A 24,364-nucleotide genomic window follows, 5' to 3' on the forward strand; every position below is an offset into this window, starting at 1 on the left:
ATGTGATGGCCGCAACAACGTGAACCTACCCGCGCGTGTGTGTGGTTGTATGTGTGCGCGAATGTTTATGTGTGAGCTCTCTGGCAAGCGAGTCAGTCAGGCTGGTCGGTTGGAAAATGAGTGCCTTCATCGCACGGCCAACTCACACCATTCTCACTCACTGGGCCGTGAGCAGTGAGTGAAAAAAGCGGAGCGGAACTGTCACAACTGGAAAAAAGTGTCATCCAGAAAGAAATATTTTGCTGTGCTGCGGTGGAATGCCAGAACGAAAAGCCACATACACACACAAACACGCACACGTTGTTCCTGCGTGGCCAGTGCGTACCTGTGGTTGGTGCTTCGTGTAGTGCACGGTGTGACACGGTTCGTGTTTTCTGTGCCTGGTCCATCCCATCCCAATCCCAACATTAGGGACTCCTGCTGTGAAGCTTGTGTAACATGATGTTGTGGGTGTTTTTTTTTGTTTTTGGCAAGAAGAAGGAAAAACCAGTGTCCACAGTGGAGATTTTCCTTGTTTTCTTCTGATGGAAAATTAATTTTCTTGCTTCTGACCTACTGTCTGACCTAGTGAAACGCCGAACACGAGAAGTTGGTTTGAACACAATATGAAATGAAGCCTGTTCCTGGATGGGAAAATCGTTTCCGATAAGCTAGACAAAGTTGTGAAAATATTGGGAAATTCAACCACCAAACCGAATGAACCATGAACTTCGCTGTGCTGTGATAAAAAGTCTCATCAACACTCCTCACACTCACACACACACACACGTACGCCTAGCGAGAGAACACGTACAGGAAAAGCTGGAAAATGTTGGCCCAGTGAAATTCATCCCCCCATCCCAGGACAGTTGTTGATTCATTGTTCGCGAAGGAAAAACGGCGAAAAAAGTGTGCAAAATCGTGTGAAAAGTTTGGCAGCAATTTTGGCCACGACAGGAACGTTTCTCGTACGGATGGATAACGTGTGTGCGTGGTTTCATTTTTTCTCCCTAATTTCCCAGTACGGTCAGCACTACTACTGGTGCAGGAGCGAGAGAGAGAGAGAGAGAGACTTGTTTCTACTATCGTGCTACTGCCAGTGCTGCTTGCCTGCCATCATCTTCGTGCGTGTAGTGTAGCGTTTTTCCGCGAGACGAGTGAGCTCTCACCTTGCTCTTTTCCCACATACAAACACACATACACACGCACATCCGCGTACACTTTTCAGCTTCAAAGGGACCTGGAGAAGAGCAGTCCTTGCGCCACAACTCTTTGTTGGATAGGGCTGATTAGTGTGTTGTTTTTTTTTTCCTTTTGGCGGTGTCACCGTGTGGCGTGTAGTGGAAAGTGTGTGTGTGTTTTCCCAGTCAGTATGCTACCGAGAGGATCGTTAATAGATCTGCTAGACCCTAAACCTTCAATTCATTCATTTGTGTGCAGCGAGCTGGAAACAAACCAATCCTGCACACAAACTCACATTCACTCGCTTGCGCTTTCCCAACCGTGTGTGTGTGTGTGTGTGTATGTGTATTTGTGAAATTGTGAAACGGGATCGATGAAAAACGGGTTACCCAGTAGCAGCTGCATGAGTGTGTTTGTCCGTCATTTCCCAGAGTCCCCAAACCTGTCATATTGCTCGGTCGTCTTGTGTGACTCTCTCTCTCTCTCTCTCTCTCTACATATTCGTGAGAGTGATATGGGAAAATGAGTTCCCGCTAGGACTCACCGTAGAGCGAATTTTCCATCGCCAGAAAGAGAGTGAGAGAGAGAGAGAGAGGGAGAGCAAGCAAACACCGCATATGCGTACAAGGAAAACTTCCAAATGAATGAACTTCTTCAACACGGTTAAGAGAGGTGCTGGAGGGGGTGGTGTTGGGGATGTGCCTAGAGAGCGGGAAATGAGAACAAGAAAATCATGATCCGGTTTCTCGGGGACACAACAATTTCATCCAAATTTTTGTCACATCTCACATTGAATTATTATTATTATGCTTGTCGCTGTCGCCGTGGACTGCTCCCCATGCCCGCGACCATTTCCCGTGAGCTGGGACCAACGAGCGATTTCTTACGATTTTCATTTTCCCAACGGTTGGCCACAATTCGTGGTCCACGATCAAGGTAGCCTCAGGACGGGTTGGTTGGAATCGTCGTTCGTTGATTTATGTATCGGATGCATTTGACATCTCCCGGACGTGACACGAAGAAGCAGGTCGGTCCGGGAACGAGGGTGTTAAGGGAGGGGGAGAAGCCCGAGGGGTGGACTGACAGCCTAAGAAAAACTAGAATTCGCAACCGTCGACACCTACCACGAGAGCGGGTCAAATCTGCTGGCACGCGGCCTCTACCAGTTTTATCTTTTTTTGCTGTGTTTTCCCGTGTGTGTGTTTTCCTTTGCCAGCAACCACTGTGTAGTAAAATCTGTTGCAAATTATTTATAGAAGATTTTTTCCCCTTCTTTCTTGTTTTCCCCTTTTCCACGGCGAACGAAACGGAACGGTTACACACACAAAAAAAAACCCACAACAACAGCGTTTTCTCGTTCGTTTATTAGGAAAATTTTAGGTGTATAATAGGCGAGCGGCGCAACAGGCTGCAATTCCGGCGGTGAAAACGGTGTAACAAAACTATCATCTCCCTGCACCCACCCCCCGATGGACTTTGGGCGTACCGCATACATCGGGAGCACAAATACACACACAAACACACTGCATCGCTGCACCGACCGACCGCTGTGGCTTTGGTTTGGCCTGACAAGTGTTGCATAGTGTTGTTGAACCGATCGTGACGAGACAAAGTGCAGGAAAAAAAAGAGGTGCAACTCCCAGGATCACCCAGTTTTTGTGCGTGCGTGAGTGTGTATGAGAGTGTGTGAAGAGATCGAAACCAGTGATAGAACGAGAGAAGAAGTGAAAGAGAGAGAGAAAATCATTGTGCAAAAAAAAGTCGTAGAACTTCTTTCCAGTAGTAGTGTGTAATTACGACCCAGAGTCCCGGACTCTCTCGCCCAAGTGTCCCGCAAGTGTGAAAAGTAAAGTAAAGTTTTGCAAAACAAACCATCGGAAGGAAGAGCGCTCCAACGTCGTCTGTCATCTGCGCTGGTATCGGATTAAAAGCGGTCCATCTTACTACTACGTGAGCTGCTCCATCCCACGCTCCTGTCTCGTGGGAACAATTGAAGAACGTTTTTCCGCTTCGCTCCGTCCTGGTGAAGGACCGTGTTTCAACAACACATGGAGAGTTTTCCCTGGAAACAGTAGCAGTAACAACGGGCTAGAACTTTTCATTTGCCCCAAAAAAAAACGTTGGAGGTTGTGTTTCTTCAGGTGAGTTTTCTTTTGACAATGTTGTTGTTTCGCTCGGGGTGTTTTCCTGCCGTTTTTTCCAACCACGAGACTTCAATTGGACAGCTCTTAAAGACTTCGACCCCCATACACACACACAGAGACACTCAAACAAGCGCTAAAATCCTTCCGACACTTTTGACATTAATTCAATTAAAGAGCGCACCAACTACCACCGTCGTCGGGCGGCTAGCCTGGGTGAGAGAGAGAGCCTCGGTGAAAAACCTAGTGAGGTGAAAAATAATATACACCACCGCATAATGACGATGATGGGCGAAACAACCGAACGGAACAGTATAGCCCGCAGCGATACCTTCCCACTCGCGGGGACCAACGAGAATTTCCCGAGGTACGGTTCGCTGGAGTGGAGCAAAAAAAAATGTTGGAAAATTGTGTATCACTTTTCCGATATAATATTATCCCTGACGACAGTGGACACTGGCCGTCGAGAAGGACCCAGTTTGAGATAGTCTCCGAACAGGAGACACAATAGCTCTGCTGCAGTGCAGTACGAGAGCAAGCAAGTAGCACAAGGACCTGGTTTTAGTGGTTTTAGGAGCAACTCGGTCCCGACTAGGGGTGCATCGCCGGATCTGCAGTCTTCAGGCTGCAGCTGCAACGCAATCAATATCCGGCACATTTCAGGATCGACGAACGTGATCCAATTGATTGCACCATAAAATATGTCACCCAAGTCCGCGGCCTGTCGGAAAATAGGGAAATATGGTCCTGCCCGCCTGTCAGGTCCATCGACTTGAAAGACTGATTTATCGTTTGCCGCGTATCTGCGCAATTTCGTGTTAGCCCAACAGGAGACAGAGACTTTCGGATTTAAAGCTTGATTCAACACTGATCAAACCTGATTGCGCCCTGACTGTGACGATGACTGCGACTACGACTTTTGTGCAATCACTTGTCATTCAAAATGGCAGTACACCGAAACATCATTCAATCAAACCCCTCTAAACCTTTGACGTGTACACCAACCTCTTGATGGTTTGCTTGTTGAACTTCATTCGACGGTATGCTCTTCCCGAAGGGATGCTTACACCACTGCCAGCATTTCCGTTGGCTCTTGTCCGCAGTGTGTGTGTGCGACTCGCTAGCCAAAAAATCCTCGCACTCGCCAAACTTCCACCGGGTCGTCGACGATGTGCTTTTTTCCTGGGTTTTTTGTTCGTGCGCTGTAGCGTGAAATATTGTTGCGAAATGGCAGAGAGGCTTGTTTTAGTTGCCTGTTTGCAGCCAATATTGCCGCGTACATGTCGCAGCAGCTCGTGCCACTCTCGGAACTGGGGATTGCCACACGCCTGACAGGTTTCCATCATGCAACAGAAAGAGAATTGACGGAGTGCTGAGGGAAGGTTATTGGATCGCGAAAAGTGGCTGTCGAAAAAAAAAACAAAGTACACAAACACTCGTACCATCTGAAGTCACTTCGTTTTGGGAGGACTTCTTGTCAATGGCTCTCCGTACCGCCTCGAATCTTCGGCCTTTTCTCTGGAAAAAAAACGAGGCCTGGAAACTTCGCAAGCAAACGTCGGAGCAGGATCTTAAAATACGCATCCAAGACCAAGGCTTTCACACCCAAGACAAATAGCCACCAACTCGAAGTTAATGGAAAACAACTCAATGAATCGATTTTCCACCGCTGCGCGTCCATTTTCGGGGCTGAAACGATGTCCAACAAAGGACAGATTTGTTCGACTACCTGAGCACACGAGCCGCTTTCGCACCGTTTGTTAAACAATAAACAGGCTATCCTGGGCCTCCGCCGTGCGAAACAAGCCCAGAGAGTCCAGGGAAGAGTGGAACCGTTTGCCTTCGTCCTGCCGAAAAAAGGACCTCGGGACACTCTGCTCGTCGTAAAGCGCAAGATGAAGTTGAAGCATTTGTCTTCATGATTGTAATTCATTTACTAATTAATTGCTTTTCGCCAAACTTTTCACGTTTTACCCACGATCCCCCCCAGACCACTCGGTCCCTCCTACTCTTTCCCAACCCAAAAGCAAGAATATGATGGCCTTGTTCCACATGGACACAGTGGACAAAGCGTTCGGGCTATCTCTGTTTCTCCCAACAAGCGTTGTGTTGTTTGATCACACCACTGAAACTTCCCTTGGGGAGTAGCGGAAAGAAAATCCCTCCCTCTACGAAGGGAACCCTCTGTCCCCCCTCCCTCCTCCACCAAGAAAAAGCATTGTGGGTTGTTAAGGGTCTGATAACAACAAATATAAAAAAGCATATGTTGTTTTTCCTTTTTCCCTACGAAATCCAAATGGACTTTTCTTTTCACCACCATCACCACCACCACTGATCACCACTCGTGCACTGCTTTCGACAGACTCGTGTTGAAGTTGGGTAGCTGACATCGAATGCCGCGAGAGGGCGACCAGCAACACACACTGTACAGCGAGAACATTAAGAAATCCTCCATGTCCATTTACTGAGCTCGGGCCTGAGTCTTCTGGTACAACTTTCCGAGCTTACTTCATTACGGTTAACGTAAGTCGGGGTGCAGCCCCGAAAAGCAAGAAGAAAAAGTATGAAAATGATTTATAATTTACCTCCAAGAACGTGGCACGTGCAGTTCCACTACTTCTTCATTGCCCGGGTGTTAAGTAATTCCCATTTCCCAGCTTGCCTGCGACCGTTGTTGACTGTTGGGACACATATTGCGAGGATATTCTCGCCGAGTGTCGTCTTCCTGCACACGGGTTCGCTCCAATATCCGCACCAGACAGACTTCATGCTCAGTATCCCGCGGCAAAAAAAGTTTATTGGCAGTAAAGGAACATAACTTCGCACTACCAGCACGGCAATCGGCAGGAAGGAGGCCCAATCGTGGCATCCGGAAAAAAAATGCTTGCCACAGGATCGGTTTTACTGCAGCAGTTCGATGACGGGGTTTTTACTACCCAGCATGCACAGTTTAAGGGGGAACGGACCGACCGATTCACATGCCAGAGAGTTTCCGGCTGCTGGGCTGAACTTCCTCATGGGTTCCAGACACAACCGAACGCAAATGGAAAACATGTGTTTAGACTCCATGTTATGCGGATCGATGATGAAATTGCAATTGCACCCGGGGTGAAGGGAGCAAAGTTTTAACGGAATTGAAAATGGGGAGAAACCTCCATCCCATCTTCCTGAGGGTACCAGCTGAGGTCGGCCAGTTATTATGGAAACTAATCACATTAATCTTTACCGTCACTGGATGCGCTAATCGCCCGTTTTAAAGCGGAAAACTAAATCATTCCGAGCTGGGTTGGAACCAGCAATTACTGCAATCGATGCTAGGCATTATTTGATTTATGAATATTAAACGTCAAAACTATGGAATGACGGCCGTTACGCCACCGAAACGGAAACTATTAAACGCCATCGCAAACGAACCGACTCACCGGGGAGAGGCTTTAATTATAGCCGTCGCAGGGTTTTTGAGTCCTTTGACAATTCACTCCCTCGACGTAACGAGCGGTCGTTAAAAAGGAAAATTATTTTCGCCTAGCTGCAGGTGCTACGCGTGGGACAACGCGAACCACGAAAAACGGTGAAAAAGCAATTACTATTTCCACGGTAAATAATCTCCAGCTTCAGCACCGTTCAACCGCCTTCCATTCCATCCCATTTTGCCTGATTGCCTTTTGGTCCCAAAGATTCATCGTTGCACGGCGTTTTTCCCCCCAAAATGCACACGAATCAGGTGAATGCATTTTTCCGAGTGTTACCGTCTTATACCTTGCGTAAGCAGTCATCGTTTTGACTGGGTCACATGACTCAGGCACGCACACACAGACACACAAAGCAATCCGGACTCAGGGACGGTGAAACTAACCTTGCACTTCGAAACCTGCAAGAAGTCTCCATTTTCCTTCTGTTTTTTTTTGTTGCTACTCCGGATGCAATAAAATGCGAATCGTATCGCGCGCGCGTTGGTGCTTTTCCGTGTTGACCCAAGACCGTGCAGCAAGTCAGGCTGGCTGGGCTGGCTGCCGGCCATTCCTGGGAAGCGTCCCAAAAGGCAAAACCTTGTCAGGTGTCCGTGTGTTTGTGTTTTTTTGGTGGTGGTTTGCGAAATATGGGGTGAAATTTTCACGGAAACCACCTTTTTTCGGCGGTTTGAAGGAGAAAAGCTTTTTCACCTATTTTTTTTCCTTCGCTCCCGTTGTGGAAAGAATCGGAAAGGAAAACGGTTCCACGAAACCCTACCATCCGGGTTGGATAGCGAAAAACGCCAGCAGCACCAAATGAAAACCTTTTTTCCCATTTCCACTGAAATGACCCAACGTTAAATGAACACACACACACAGAGAGGAGAAAAAAACCCGAGGAAAATATATATCTTGACCTGGCATGCGAGCCTTCGCGTGTTCAGGATTCATGCGTCTGTATGTATGTATGTATGTGTATGTGTGTAAGAATCATTGCATCTGTATGTGGGCGCGCGTATTCACGTTTACCGTTCACCGGCACACAAACAGGGGGCGCAGAAAAAGCAATATCAACCCCATTACACGTCCTTGTTGTGATTATTAATATTTCCCTTACCACCCCAAAGTCACCCAACCTAGCCACCCAACCCCCCGGAGTTGGCAGCATGTTATACGGACTCTAGCCACAAGCCACAAGTGTCCTATGCTGGAAGTCCTTCCTTTTTTTTCGATTTTCCCCATGATATGTTCTTTGTACAATACACACCAGCAAACCAGCCAAAATACATGGAGCGATAAGAAGAAGAAGCAGAAGTAGCGAAGAATTATGAAGTAGCACCAACAGTATCAAGGGGACTTCTGGCCTGGCCTGGCGAAGAAGAAAACCCCGACCGTAAATACGCTCACCCACACAGTGGAAAAGGTTAATAGCTGGTGCAGGGATAAAGGCCATCGGTTGACCCCGGAGGCGCCCGGAAGGTTTCGATGATTCCAGCCCCCAGCAAGCGAGCCCTGGGGGTCTGGAAAACGTGATCGATCGAAATTATTATCCTTGGCTGCTGGTGGGTTCCAGCTCAGGACCACTAGTTAAAACCTATATACCGCTATCGATTTCCCGAACGTGGAAAGCTCATCATGGAAGCTAAACTGGTCCGAAACTTTAAACTCGTCTGTGAAACGGCTGTGGTAAACTGACCGAGCAAAACGTGCCACTGAAACAGATTACGGGATAAAACAAACCTCAACAAACACACGCACATGGATGGGACATGCTAATATGGACCCGACCAACTTACCAACAAAACCACAACCACCATGGAGCCTTTCAATAGCTCAATTTGCCTTTTTTTGGGACCTTTTAGTCGATAATCGACCTCGGTTCACCGGCCGTACTACCGCAAGATCAAAACTTGAAAGGGGCCATTTGACCTCTTTTGAGGTTCTTTTCCGGATTTTCGTGGTGTGAGGGGTCTCTGTATGTGTAAACCGGTCAAGAGTCCTGGTGGGAAGCTTTTCGTTTACAATTCGCCAACGCCAATTTCTTCATCCCGGATAATTCGGTAACAACCGGTAAGGGGCAAGCTGTCATTGGCTCGTCTTTCAACCGGGAATTCGGAAGCATCTCCGCTCTCCAAACAACGTCAAGTCGGATGCGTCAAATTACCAGTAATCAAATTCTGGCCAAACCAAATTCTACTGCGCCATCGCTTCCTTTTGATCAAAGTTTCGCACGCCATTTTTCGACCACCGACGACATCCTTTTCGCTCTCCGAACGCTCGAAGATAGTTGTGGAGCTGTGTAGTGTGCGTGGAAAATTAACACACGACCACGACGGCGACGACCTCGACCGAATTTCGAAAGAGAGTTGCCTCCGACTATCGAAGCCCATCTAGTCGCCTCGTACTGCACGGATCGATTTTCAGCTGCCTCGGCCAACGGTCCTTGGTGCTTGGTTAGCTGATTAGGCCGATTGTGCAATGGGAAGCAAAAGTGATATAAACATTACCATTAACATGATCCCCAAGCTGCTCCTCACACACACACACACACACACTCACGCACACTCGCCTGAGGCGTACCACAGCCAGGCATAAGGAGGCTAGCATTAGGATGATGTGTGTCAGTTGCCAGACTAAGTTTGTCAAAATCTACGGACTCTGCGGCCACCAGTCGCAAGTCTTCAGGGTGCTCTCTCGCTCGCTCTCTCTCGCTTGCTCGGTCCTGGTAAAAAGGGAAACGTGCCACAAAAGTTGGTGGAACCCATTTACGAAAACTAAAATCGTTACCATACATCCGCAGGACACCGTAGCGAGTGGAAGGATTCCTGGTGGTGGCTGAATGCAGGAGACGTCACACAGACACACACTTCAGATGCATGAAACTTCCTAACCTAACAGCCGCGTCCCACCGTAGTCTCTCCTCCTTCTGATTGTACACATGTACAACATCGCCATGCATATTTCCACGCACCCACACATTCACACACACACACACACAGAATTGGACACACAAAGTCCTTGTGGCGTTGTTTGTGGATGTCATTTCATGGTCGGATAAAGCGTTAGAAATCATCAAGAAGTGGCAGCGTGGACGAGCCGGGAAGGAGGAAGTTTCATGTATTTTCCTCGAATTTTCCCAATGACCTTTAGCTCACACACACACACACAAGGCAAGGAAATGAGCACAATAAACGGTCGAATGTGTGTTTGTCTTGCCTGCAAAACGGTACCTGATGGCTGACTGCTCGGGCGGACACCGAAAAAAGGGACAAGTGCGCACCACCATCCCTTAAATGTATCTGTCACAAAAAGATGCCTTTTTATCAGCCACGGTCGAAGAAAAGCCTGGCTGCTGGCGGGCCTCGTTAAATGAAAGCGTCGGCAGACTAAATTGGGTAATCAGGGTTGTTGCTGTTTAATGCTCGTTTTCAATCTACGGCCCGAAGTTGTACGTGAGCGCGCACACACACCATGCGGGACGGACCATCAAATGGCAGTAATCTTGTTGGAGCCGTGGCGCCCCGGTTTTCATAGCTGTCAAATTTATTGTTTTTCATCTTCGGGTGTGAAGTTGAAGAAAATGAGCTCTTTTGCTTGGATTTTATTGAGAGTTATATGCTTTTTAATTGCTCTCCACGCACTAATTGAGCCGTTTTGGTAAGCTGCTTACTTTGGATTCTCGCAAGTGGCATCAGGAAAATACAACAAATCCGGATATCTACCTAATGAATGCAAGAAACGAAAATAAAAAGCTCCATTTGAACTTTTCCAAAAAGGGAAAATCCAATTTCCACATAAGTACTGCTTCGGGGCAAACTAGCTGGATCGTCTGTGCATTGACTAGCAGCAAGTATCGAATTCGTTCTATCGCTCTCAAACATCGGATCCCAATGCCTTCTGCCGAGCTCGTCCAACACTTCGTCTCATTTGCCGCTGTCGATCGATATCACTTAAAGCGTGTGAACGCCGGCGAGAAAACACACCCAGGCATTGAAATCAGATGGATTCGGGATGGAAATATTTTATCTTGCACACAGTCACACACAGGCAGGCTGTCGTGCCAAGTCCGCATTCATCTTCGTCGTCGGTAGGAGCCATTTTTGGCACCTTCTACTCCCTGTATGACACCCGAGCAGCAGCCGTGCACCAGAAATAAATATGAAGCAATGAAATATCATTATCAATGCCGTCGTCGCCGGCTAGCCTAGGCCTTCTCCTAAACTGGCTCTACCGTTCCTAGCGAAAAACCAGCCTCATACATCCCATCTACCCGACACTTCCAATTGCGTCTTCTTCGCTGCGCTGATGATACTGCAGATTGTAGTAAATTTTATGCTGATTGCTTATTGCTTCGAACGCGATGAGAGTGGGCCGAGGGATACCTGCCCGAGCGAGATGCTCTGTAGAATCCGTTAATAGCAAATAACGAATCGTAGAAGGTCTTCCCGAAGAAGGAAACGCGCACATTCGATCGGGCATAAAAGACGAGAGATAATAATTCTTCTTCGCCCTCCACTATTTGCGCGCCCGGATGATAATGAAACAAAAGCGAAATTTATTTCATCGGAACGATCCCCGAGGGAAGGCGCATTAGCGAAGGCCGCATCAGGTTCGATTTAAATCTTAGACCGCCTGCAAAGCTTGGAGCGATGGAAACCGGGAAAGCCAAAAGATGTATTGATGGAAATCAATCGATTTTAATTCCAGCTCGTCGTCCGGTAAGAAGAAAAAAACAGACGGCTGGAAAATTCGATTGAAATTCCGAACCCACTACCCGGGAAAATTCCTGGAAGTGGGCTGTGGGTGTGAGGCTTGTCAAAAAACTCGGGACATTCGGGACCACCCTGTGGGATTTTTTTTATTTGCTTTTCCGTTTGCGGTCGACGCGATGGAGCCGCCTGGTACTTCACTAATAAGCTGATGGTTTCAGAAATCTCGTAAAACGGATTGTTGCGGTGTTGATCGGGTTGGGATAAAAGCGACAAGCACCTTTTAATGCACCTGCCATGGGTAATCTGTGTTTCAGATGAAAGCCTGTCACATGACGTTGAGTGATAATATTTCACATTATCTTCAGTGTCTTTATAACGTTCAACGTGTAGAACAGAGTTGACTTTATTTAAATGTTTTACGTTCGAAACGTACAAGCATCGCGCTCTAATCAAACACGCCGCGGTTCGGTTTGTTTTGTGTTAAAATCATTTCCGCCGAATGATTGGTCCGAAACGAAGTCAAACGACCGGGTTGGCCTACTAAACCGAACCAATCGTAGTAACGTTCGAGTAAAAGCAATCCCCATGCCCAATAACAACAAAAACACCAATAAATTGAAACCATATTTCCTTGCCCACCCACACTACGCTTCTTCCTGCTCGTTGTCCTCAATCATCACCGGCACCTTTTTCCCGATGATAAATCGAACCGCTTGTCGAGGGAGACCGAAAAGGAAAAGCCTCAACAACAACAGTTTTCGTACAGAAAAAAAAAAACTCCCTGGCTCTGTATACACACATACAATAACGAAGAACCGCACGATATCAATAAATCATCATTTTTGTTGAATTAATCAATTATTGGTTTTTCCACCGCAGGGTGCGTGGGTAATTCTGTTTTTTTTCTGCTGCTACTACTTCTTCATCTTCTTCCGTTCGCCATTATTTACGTTGCTGTCTTTTGACGCTCACGTCACAATCCACGAATAAAAACAGGGGACTCGAGTCGACACACACCATTACACCAGGCAGGACCGTCTCTGTCAACCTCCGTGCGGTCTCGGACGACAGAACGAACGGTGTTTTTATGCAAAACAGGTAAAAAGCTAGCAGTACAATGTTGGGAATTAGTGTCGCGGGCCCACTATGGGGGGAGATCTCGAGCTGCGCGTGGCACCAGCAACGAGCAACCATTTGGGCCAAACCCCGGGAACCCGGGCAAGCCAAGCCTCTCGGCACGCAACACGTTGGTCGGACCCACACACCAACACCACTACCACGTCAAATTTAATACCGAGAGGAAAGGGGTAGCAAGCGGAAGCGATGGAGCGGGGATTTGGGAGAAAATGCAGGGATATATGTAACCGTGCAACCGGTGGTAGACCCGGTGTGGTATGTACGCCCGAATTCCCAACCGTGGCACTAGTTACTCACTCACGTCCTTCACCACACGACGGCACGCATCAGTGTGATTGAGCTGGTGAGAGCGAGAGCGAGAGAGTGAGTGAGAAGCTCTGAAGAAGGCCAAAAAGAGAAAGGATCCAACGCAGGAAAAAAGGGATGAGAAAGAAATGTATTGTACACACCCGCATACTTCATGATGATGATGATGATGATGGCGATGGCGATGATGTAGAACAACGGAACAGAACTAAACACCTTGACCTGATTTTTCCACACTCCATTTTGGGGGAGCCAGCCTCGAAAAGACGGACCAGAAAGCGAAACACAAAACCAACCTCACATAATGGGCATTGGGTCGAATCCATGTTGAGGCCATCACCCTCTCATTTGTGGTTTTGAGGAACTTCCTGTACGAGAGAGAACGACTGCATGTAGCCATCTTTACTCCAAAAATATCATCCTGTTGAATTTTCCACAGAGGGCCCCCGAAAAACAAACTGGCTATCGTTCAACGGCCGTGACCGGAACGGGACGGATCAAACATGCTGTGTGTAAACTCGCTCGCTTCACACAGAACTGAACGCCCGTTCATGCCGAATGAATGAAACATGAATTATTGGATTAGGTTAACCGCCGAACCAGCTATCGCTCAAATGACCGTACAGGAGGGACGGCTTTTTACATGCAACACCGAAACACCTTCGCCAAGCCTCCCTATCTATCATTCACACACACACACACACACACACACACCCGAGCGACCGAGTCAAACCACGAAGCCGAAACCCGAGGCCAACTGGCTGCTGGCAGGACGAAATCGATGATGACATGCCGCTCGCATTACTTGGTACTCCCGGGGACCAAGTCGTCCTCCTGTGGCTGCTATTACCACATCATGTTCGGGCCTGTCGTCTGCCTGCCTGCTGCTCGGTTCCGCCCGGTTCCGTTCGAGTACGATACGCTGTCAACATCGGAATGGATGATGTTTCTTGTCAAACTCGTTCCGCAAACGGGACAATAACGCGACGCCTCGCGGACGATCGGAAGAGAGCGGTGACAGGAAGGGGGAAGGGCATACAAAGTGACAACAGTTTTTCTTCTTCCCCGTTCCGATTGATTCCGATCCGAAACGGTTTGCGCTTATTTTCCGATTGAGACAAGCGTTGCACTGGGGTTTTGGGGAACGAGACTTAGCCAGAAGCTTTACTGTGCTCTGCGAAAAACTGTCAGGCAAATCCAAGAGCTCAAGCCTGCCACAGTGGCTTTTTGATTGTAGTTTACCTGTGGTGAGCTGACACGGAGATTCTCAAATTTCCGACATTTGTATGGGATATTCGAGGAGTTGTTCAAAGAATTTTTGAAGACGAGTTTTCGATCACTGTATGCATTTTATCGAGTTTAATCTATTAAAATTCAGGAGTAAATAGAACGCTGACCATTATAATAATACCATGATACCAATAACTTCCAGTTACTAAGCCCAAGTGGCCAGTATCTTCGAGCCTTACCAGAAAGCCAACAGGTATACCGAGAGCTGTTAAGGTTGAAGTACCAATGCCAAGCTACCATACTTTTTCCCCATAGGACCTATGATGACCTTGTGGAGTTTTTCGGTATGCATCTTGCTGAAACCATCGTAAACCCTGATGATTATTTTTTATCAATATGAATTTTTCATTCCGCATCGAAAACCGCTCAATTGTCACATAAGGTATCATAGACCCTCACATGTATATGATTGTGGATTTTTCTATTACAATGTACAAGATGAAGGATCTACTCGACGGGTTTCTCATTAAAAATCAAGCAATCACATGACCTTACACCCCGCTGAATATTGTTGAGGGAATATTTCTCGTTTTTTAACATTTTTCAATCATGTCCTCCAACATCCTGCTGATAGGCATTGTCACCATACGCTTGAGCAAGAACATGCTCACAATGACATTGAAATATCGTTTGCCCCCTTCATGGCGACCTCTCCATTTGGACATACGTGCGTGCGTGTGTGTGTGTGTGAGTGTAAAGGAAAAACGGGGCGACGGCTCAATTAAGATGGAATCCTGCCGTGAAACGGATCCTGATTGATCGCACCATTCAACGCACGGCGGAATTGAATGGCCGTGGGCGGACCACCGACGAGGTCAACCAAGGTATTCGTTAAATGAAAAGTGTCAAGCACCGTTGAATGACACACGCTTTATGCGCTTCAGGCCGAAAGGAAACAAAATTGCGAAATGATAGCCTCGCACAACGACAACCTTCCCGTTTGACAACGGTGTTTGTGGTCACAACAAGTACGAAAAATGCGATAGAAAGACGCTTCAACTTAAGACGGTGAATCGTTTCTAAGGCGACTTTTTTCCGTTTGAAATCATTTTCTCACTACTACCGCGCTCGGGTCACATTTTTATTGTGCAGCCAATAGCCATTTATCGCCAACCGCCACCACGGCTGCTGCTGGTGTTGCTGTTGCCCTGAAGCAAATAATACGTTTCCCCCCTGGAAGCGCCACCAAGACTGAACAAAAAAGCAAAAGGGGAAAAGTTTAAACGAAACTAAATAAATGGACGGCACGTGATTGGAAAGATGAACGTGGGCGTTCTTGCCGCGTTTGTCACACGGTGGGCCGGATGCTCTTTTGCTCCCGAGCTCGTATTTTCTTCGGTTACGAGTCGTGCCGTTTAAAAAGCAAACAGTGTAACGTTTTATTATGATTTAACAGCGCAAACCCCAAACTCACCCCAATAGGTGTGACAATTTACGATAAGCGATAAGCGATCTACCAAACAGAGCCGGCGATGTGCTCTAGTGTGCAGCATGGTTTATGTTACGTTAAATCGTTTTAAAATAAGGATTTATTGCAAATCGGCACGCCACGACTGTCAATTCCTTAATGGTTGTCGTGTTATTCTTGTTGCGAATCGATAGCCTTTTCATCGATGTGAGCGTTGTTCCTTGCATAAGTACGTTCCTCGGCGCCGTAATCGAACGACGAGGACGACGAAGAGAATGTAGTGATGGTGATCTAATGATTGGATTTAGCTTTTTTGTTTCATAAACAAAGTAATTCAAAGCGGCCTACGAGCGAAACCGGCCGTATTTGAAGGTTGCGTTATGAATGAAATTGTATCATTACGTAGGAAGGCAGGAATCGTGCTCCGTGTGTCCCCGAATGTCCCCGATTGCTGCCGTAATCTCTGATTCAATCTTACCCAAGCCAGCCGGCGCCCTGAATTTCTCCATGTTTGATAAACAACTCCATTAATTTGAAGTGGATTGGCCAGAACATGAGCTGGCATGGGCTGGTAGTAGCAGCATTCACCAAGACATTCTCGTTTGATCGAACGGGCGACGTCGTCTGTTTCTTTCTCTTTTTGCTCCTCAAACTCTGGAGCCACCATGTCTACTATCTTTCGATCGTCAAAAATCCTTCTCGCCCTGCACACTCACACACACACACTCACAACTAATAAAAGCTCCCGTCAGCTAGCATGTTCTCTGCGGCCGTTTATCAAGAGCCGTAAACAATTTTTTGCAACATATTATTTGCATCATGCTCGGGGCGATGACTTCATGCGCTTCGGTCGTATCTTCGTCGTACGGTCACCGTTCTACAGCTGCTGTCGTTAAAACGGGGCTAGGCAGCACCACGGCCGGGGTCCGTGGTGTAATTATATTTTTAAATGAATTTGCGATTCAATCTCCAGGGCAATATGATTTCACATCGGTCCCAACCATCGGGACTGGGATGACTAACGACCAACGCGACTACAGCTGGGAAACTCTAACCGATCACTCCCGGCTCCTTCTTTGGGCGCGTTTTCTTTCCAAGGCTCCACCGGGATACCGGCGTGTCGATTATCGAGCCTTACTACACCTGTAAACGGGCGTGCAACGCGAACGAAAATGAATACTCTGCGTGGGACAATTTTCCCACCCTTTTCAAGTAGCCAGACCCCATTAAACACACCTTCATCGCGTCATCGATGCTGGCGCTTTCGCCTTGTCGACCCGCATGGCAATGTGTTGGTGGAAAATTGATGATCGGAGAAAAAGCGTACGGATAGACGATGAGGGAAAGTTGTCGTCGCTACTGGCACCAGGCATCGAAGCTATATTAACCATCCAGTAGCAGAGGGGAACAACAAAAACCGGCCCAAGACATTGGACCGTCACCGCCCACAAGGTTTATTGCATATTAATGAATATCGATTTCACTCGATGGATTAATAAAATCGCTCAAATCAAAAGCAAAAGAAGCGAGACAAAAATTTGAACGTCGGCCGAACGGTCAGGGAGAAGCGAGAAGGAAGAAAAACCCGTGATATGGCCGGGAAACTGATCCGACCCAACTTTTAACCATTATCTCTGGTCTTGTTTTGTTTGTCAGTCCCCTTGCCTTCTGTCCCGGTTGAAGGTGACGATTTTCATTAAAACTTGATCGATACGCAAATTTGCGCCTGTCCATCAATCCTGCACGGTCGGTATTTTGTTTTCGATCAGTGAGCATTAGACATCTATTAATTACTTTCACTTCGGGCATTGCGAGGTCAGCGTCAGAGTGTGCGCGGCCATTGGAATGGACCTCCATTTTCGGGTACGATTTAATTTATTAGTTAATTAATCAGGGGTTGTTAAAAACTGCTCAAACACGCACTCACTTGAGTAGACCTGGTTGATCTTGCTGTGTCGTTGATGCACATAAACAGATGAATTTATAAATATTGGAATCTTTGAAGACTTTGAGATTTGACGGAAGAAATACATAAATCTCTTCTTCTCTTGGATAGGTCATGTGATTTCTGGCTTCCTTCACTTCATTACACCCTTAGCTAGATAGTCAGTCCTGGAAACGGAGGGACTGTCTGGACGGGAGTCGATACCTGGTAATATCCGGACCAGAACTCCACAAATTTGACAGTTAAGGTCCTACTATCCAATTTTTATTTTCTGATGGAGCCCCTTCTCACACCAACTCAAAACATATCACCGAACATGGGTCAATCGTATGCATTTGCCCTCGCAGAAACGCATCTCACGCCTCCAAAAGCGAGCTTGTAGCAGCTCCGGAAAAGCGACACCGACGCGTACGGAAATTGAACTTTAAATTAGCGTCACCGTGCCCTCACCGACCAAATCGCCGAAAAAAATCGTACCCGAGCGCTTCCCCAAGTCCGCGCTGTGTAATGAGGAAATTGCGTGTCGAATTGAATCCAAAGTGGATAAACAGAGCTAGTACGCCGTTTAGCCCGGAAGGTTTTCGTGTGAACCGTAAGCATTCAAATAGTAAGAAGACCCGTACCGAATAGCCTTACTCGCGAAGCATTTAATTCTCCCTCCTGCCTTGCCTCGCATGGTTTTGATAGTTTATTTTATTCCACCTTTTTCTGTGAGGTTCGGTGAGACACACTTGGTGCTTTGGAGAGGCAAGATAGAGGGGAACTACCTCCCTGCAGAAGGAAGGCATGTGTCGGGATTTATAATTATGCACGTAACTTGTAGCCCAGGTGGTGTTACAATTTCCTTGCTCACCAGTTTTCCACTAGTGAAACAAAAAAAAACAACATCAGGAACTAGAACGTACGATGGACATAGTAGTCAGTCTCGCATTCGCCTTTACCCCATGGCTATGCCCTCGTAGCAGTCTGACAGCATTTCTATGGAATATTAGCCAACCGCACCGCACTCGGCTAAGCATGCCGATGTAATGTGATGGTGTGTATGTGTGGTTGTGTCCTTCCAGACCCCTCTCCCAACCTCCTCTTAGCTCCACAAGTTCACCAGCATGGAGGCTAACCATAATCTGGAAATCGCATTAAATTCATATGGCTGCCTGCAAGCCTGTCGCCGGTGGTGGTTGTTGTAGCGTTTGGTTGTCGTCATACATTTTATAACCGCCGAGCAGCTGGCAAGCAGGGGTGGAGGGATAGGCGGAGGAGGGAAAAGGGAGCACCAGAAAAGAACAACCACGTTACTCCAGCAATCGTCTTGCCGTACGGGGTGTCGTGTGGCTTGGTCGCTCAGTCCGCGTCGTCCGCAGTCAATCGAAGCTTCTTACCGATGCTTATAAACGCAGCGTGGCGCTGTCGGCAATTGAGCACGACACAGGAGGAAAATTATTAAAGCCATGAAATGTAGGAATTTCCCTCCACACACACACACACAATTATGCCTACCAACGCCTTCAGTGGTGGCTTCTAATCTACATACTTCACTCACACACACACACACGGATTTTCCGATGGATAGATTTTCCCACCCAGCCCACCCACTCGGGATTGAGCGCGTATCGTAAAACTTACCGAGTCACGCCCGCTCACATACTTTCTGGCCCTGGTGAAATGCACTCGGGCAGCTAGCTCGGTTTCGGTGCTTTGGGTGCGGTTCGGTACGTTCTTATTGCTTCATTCTGCCCAAGAAAGCAAAAAAAATTACATAAAAGCGACAAGCTGACGGGTGCCTTCTTGCTCCTCCACTAGCGCATAGCAAGCTAAGCAAGGTAATTTTCCGACCCGTTTCCCACCCATCAACACCCCCACCCATAACAACTTTGCCTCCCGGGTCCAGGTGTTGTCTACACGCTACGCAACATTAAGATTAGCTCGGAGCAATATAAATGAAGATAACTAGCTGTGCAAGACGCAAGAGTCGCTTCGATTGCTTGCGGGTGAAAGTATGTACGTGTATGTGTGTTTAGATGGGTGTATGCATGGAATGTGTCTCTTGTTCTACCGACACAACCGAAACCCCCAAGAGAGTCAATTACCATGCGTCTCCATCCGGGGTTGGGCCAAGGTCCCAACAACATGGCATGTCGTTTTTCCGCTGATTGTCCCCTCGATGGAACCGATTCGTTTGAACTCAACACACACACACATACATGTGCAATTTCTTTGTCTGTTCCAGTGTTCTCGCAGTACACTGAAAGCGACTGCCCGAAGCAATTGTTTAAACGATGCGAGAGCGAATCTACACCACAGCAAGAATTTATTCATTTTTTGACAGTTCGGCTAGAATTGCCTTTTCACCACCCCTTACCCTCGTAAACACACCCATACACACAAAAACACACAAACTATCGAATGTTCATACGCTTCGTTAAGCTAATCATCGGGCCGTACACGCGTTTCTGTAACTAGCACCGGCGAGAGTTTCCTCTTATCAGACGATTCCACGAAATTGAGTTTTGTGATGCTTTCCCGTGTGTACACACGGACTCCACGTAGCCTCGTGGGAGAAATTGTAACTTTGCCCAATGCAAAGATGCGTCCTAAATTTCCCAACGGAATGTCTAAGCAGCGTATCGAAACCGGGAATCGATCGACGTTCGAAATGAAGCAAACAACCGCCGTGAGGAAAAATCCCGCCGAAAGGAATGGAAGGAAGGTTAGTCTTGCATGGAAAAATTGTGGCTTTTCCTACTTCCCTTCCGCTCTTCTTCCCACCACTCCCCCTTCCCCCCGGGGAACCATTTTTGATTCGTCTTATCAAGTGGTGAACACAAGAAAAGGGAAATAAAAGGGCCAACCAAAGGAAATTTGGTGATTCGTCCCATTTGTGCTTTCGAAGGAGAGAAAGCTGACGAAAAAAAGGTACACAAGCCAAAGTTTTTCCCCCCTTTTTTGGGGGGTGGGAGGGGGGTGAGGAGGAAGAAGGTGAGTTTTCCCTCATTCAAATTGCTCAACTCGTTTTGCCTACTGTCGATTGTCAATTTCCAGGAGGCATCTCTTTTACCTTTTCATCAAACCATTACCATTCGCTCCCGGCTGCTGTTGGCGATGCGGTGAAGCTCGTTAAGAGATCAAGCAAAGATACTGTTGTAGAGGCGTTCTTCTAGCCAAAGTTTCCATTTCCATTCAATGGATTCCCTCCGTTCCCATCATCAACAAGCGGCCATTTGACTTCATTATCATCACACACACACAGACACACACTCTAGCAACGCTCACATGTTTGGAATGCTCTTGTTCATGAGTGTTTTGCCCACTTTTTTCGGTTGTGCCTGGTGGAAAATACACTCGAATATTGTTTCTTGGAAAACTGCTCCGTAAACTGCTTCATCCCAGTTCCGAAACCTTGTCAACAAAAGTTAGAAAGTCGGAAGGCCACACACTCATCGGAAAACATCCTCCTTCTCCTTTTTCCCCTTCTCATTTGGCTGCCAAATTCCACACCCCCCACAAACGGGGAGAATAATAAAACATCTTCGGAAAATGCGAAAAACCCCGGCACGTTGTGACAGTACGGATGCCACCAAACCGGCAACACGCACACACCTGCCTTGTCTAATGTCTTCCCACCAACCCCCTCCTGCTTTTCCACCCGTTCAACAAACACACCCGATCCGATCGAAATATGCCACGGGTGCCTCGGAATCGGGTCCACAGATATGTTTGCTTTTAATAATTAATTATACACAAACCATAAACCTATCTCTGCACTCGCCCGCTCCACCTTCTCCACACCGAGACCTCTGCCCCTTGCCTTTGATGACGTTTGGATTGACTTCGGGTCCGTAGGAAATCTTTGCTCCTTCCAAAAAAGCGAAAAGGAAAAGGTCGCCAGAGCACAACTCACGGCAGACGACGGCACGGATTCTGGCGGATCGACGGATCTTCGCTCTCGGGAACCAAAATCCACCTTTTTGTTGAAGCCCGTTCGGCTTGCTTGTATGTTTATGAGATACTATCTGGGATGGGAAAATCCTCCTGCCCCGGAAAAACTCCACGACCCCAGGTCCAAGAATTGCTCATTCATTTCTTTGCCGAGCCGGAAACAAAAATGTAAAGCAAAATGTCTTAAGATCGGAAAGTGCGATAATATGCGTGAGAGCCAGCGAACGAGAGAGAAAGAGAGAGACAGAAGGTGCTACGGTGACAACCGTTTAACACGAAGAGAGTCTTCTGCACGACCCTGTGAAAATTGTTCCCGCTTCACATGATGGCAGGACCCGTGGATTGGGGTTAGACTTGCCGACCACCTTTTATTGTGCGCCCGGCCAAATTACATTAATTTCGGCTGTCTTTCAGCGTAAAATAAACACACCCGAAACAACACACACCCTCGGGTGGCCGTCGCTGGTCGCTTCTTCTACTACCTAAACGGTAAATTGCTTTATAATCTGGCGCCGTTGCCCTGAAGCAAGCAAAGCTCAACGCCAGAGAACAAAAGACCTGACGGAGATAGCTGGTGAATGGAAAGGTGAATGGACTTTTTTTTATTATCATTCAAGACTCGTTTCGATGCTGAATGATTTATCCGCACCTACTAAACTCACGCAAACACCCGTCTCGATTTTTTGTTTCTCTTTTCGTAGCTGACGAACATCACGACCAGTGTTGCCAACTTGTCATATTCACCATCAGTACACGGCTGCACAAAGCTACCCGGGGTTTAATATCCATTATATTGTAAACGCGTTTTAGCTTCTTTAGCCGTACCGTTTAGCGTAGCATCCAGCGCTTCACGGCTTATCACTTGTCAAATTTAGGAATTTCGGAACATTCTCAAAACTCACCCTCCGGGGACAAACATCGTTCGCATCCTATCCAGAACGCCAGAACCCACATTCAGAGAAATCCCTCGATTTCGTAAGTCAACCGAGAGGTAATTTGCCTAGAATTCCACTGTGACTGTGGCGGGAGAAAGTGGAGCATGAGCGGGAGCGGACCCGGGCTTTATTCGTCAAAGCCCTCCAAAAAGCCTTTCGTTCGTTCGCCACCCGGAAGGAAGCAGATGCTCAGCTGCCTGTGAAAGCATGGCGGATGATGTTTTGTATCGATCGAGTTTTCTCCTTCCCTCAGACCTCCAGCCACCTCCTCTTGCTCCCCCCCCCCTCCCCCAATCCACCAACCAACTGAGAACTCTTCTCGTCATCTTCAACTTCAAGCCAGCGTGCCGATAAAATAATCATACACACAATCTATCACACAGCGGTAAGGGGAAGTGTGTAGGAACACACCAGCGCTGCCTTTAGAACAAAACGCAAGTGAATCAAAAACTCTCAACATTTTTCCACAAAGAGTTCCCACCCCGGGTTTGCCCACTCTGCCTCGGTCCCCCCCTCGATCAGTCGTTTTTGATGGAATCTTTCCGGGACACGACTTACGACCTACATCATCGTAACAGCTTCTGCCGTCGGGGGGCAACAGAAGAAACCGGCAAAGGAGGAAGTACTGCTCGAACTGCTTTTCCTGACTGTTTGTTGGTAGATTTTTGTTTTTCTTCGTTCGTTCGTTTACCGCTCAATGCAGAATTCAGCACCACTTCCATGGATATCGGAAGAGAAAAACAAAGCAAGCAAGGAGCTTAAGAAAACGCGAACTTCAACGCGTTTTGTGGGTAAAACTCTAGAAAATCTTATCTCAACTTCATCATCTTTGAAAATTCACACTTTATCCCGGCGCTTTCGCTAGTGGCATGATCGATCCAAGTCACGAACCGCTGCTTGGTATGTGTATGTGTGTGAGATAGTTTACGCTAGCGATAGCCGCGACTCTCTACGCGCCAGGTGACTTTTTTTAGCAAACAATTTATTTTAATCTGAAATAGAATTATACACCGAAATGTCGTGCAGATAATGGCCAATCTTTCTGTCAACTTTAGCTGAACCTATCCATCATTGTTTGAGCTTGGCAAAAGTAACAAAAAAAAAAACACCGGCATAATAGTCTAATCCCAGTATTATCCCAATTACCCTAGCTGAAATCTATTTCGCTAATGCTTGATCGGATAAAAACTTTCCCATTCCAACCATTGCTGAGTCCGTTGTTTCGTCCGCAAAAAGCGAATGCTCACCACCACCGACGCTAGCCCACCGGGTAAAAAGATAGAACAGAGATAAGAAAGAGGCTTAACTTAACCTCAATTTCAACAAAAGGCAATGCGAAGCGAGGCCATCGTGATGGCTTCATAAATTTCCCCCAAACTCCCAAATCAGGGTCACCCCAAGTAGCAAGCGTGTGTAGGCTCCGGTCCGCCCCGTTCCGTGAGTTGTTGTCGAATAAATGTCACCAAAGCGCGTCCTGGACGAGTTTTCCAAGAAGTGCGGAATAAAACCAACCCATTTTTAAGCCACATAAAATAGAGACAAACTTGGACAAGTCCTCGCCCTTCGGGTGAATGGGAACGGTTCGGGCGGTTACGCGGACAACACGGTTCGCTTTACGTTTTCCCGCCTCTTGGTCTTCTTCCGATTATTTTATGCTCTGACATTATCCTCCCGCTACTAGCGACCTCAGCCCCGGCTCGCTACTCCACAGCGCGAGACGAGAAAACGACCGAGTTTATGCAAATATTCACTTCACAACCCACTATAAAATAACACAACTCCAAACTTTCCAGCGTCTATAACGCGCGCGCACTCCGATTGCTTCCATCTTGCTGAACAACAGTAAAACTCGCCGGGTAATCAAAACAAATCAAATGCATAAAGCTAACAAACGGACGAAACGAAAAAAGAAACTGTAGCGGTACAAGGCAAAACACATCG

The 24,364-nt window shown here is 47.3% G+C and overlaps 2 protein-coding genes across 6 annotated transcripts in view; one reads left to right on the forward strand and one right to left on the reverse strand.

The window, feature by feature from the left end:
* Positions 1–24,364, reverse strand: part of LOC118507126 (G protein-activated inward rectifier potassium channel 3) — a 66,786-nt gene that overhangs the window by 8,943 nt on the left and 33,479 nt on the right. The window lies entirely within an intron of this gene.
* Positions 1–24,364, forward strand: part of LOC118507130 (serine/threonine-protein phosphatase 2B catalytic subunit 3-like) — a 49,241-nt gene that overhangs the window by 3,159 nt on the left and 21,718 nt on the right. For 2 of the 3 annotated variants that reach the window (XM_036045150.1, XM_036045153.1), the window contains exon 2: positions 2,509–3,302. The gene's annotated coding sequence lies outside the window, so the exon portion shown is untranslated. The remainder of the gene's footprint in view (positions 1–2,508; positions 3,303–24,364) is intronic. The other variant, XM_036045152.1, reaches the window with a different exon arrangement.

The sequence above is a fragment of the Anopheles stephensi genome, chromosome 2, assembly GCF_013141755.1.
Source record: "Anopheles stephensi strain Indian chromosome 2, UCI_ANSTEP_V1.0, whole genome shotgun sequence".
NCBI classification, from domain to species: domain Eukaryota; kingdom Metazoa; phylum Arthropoda; class Insecta; order Diptera; family Culicidae; genus Anopheles; species Anopheles stephensi.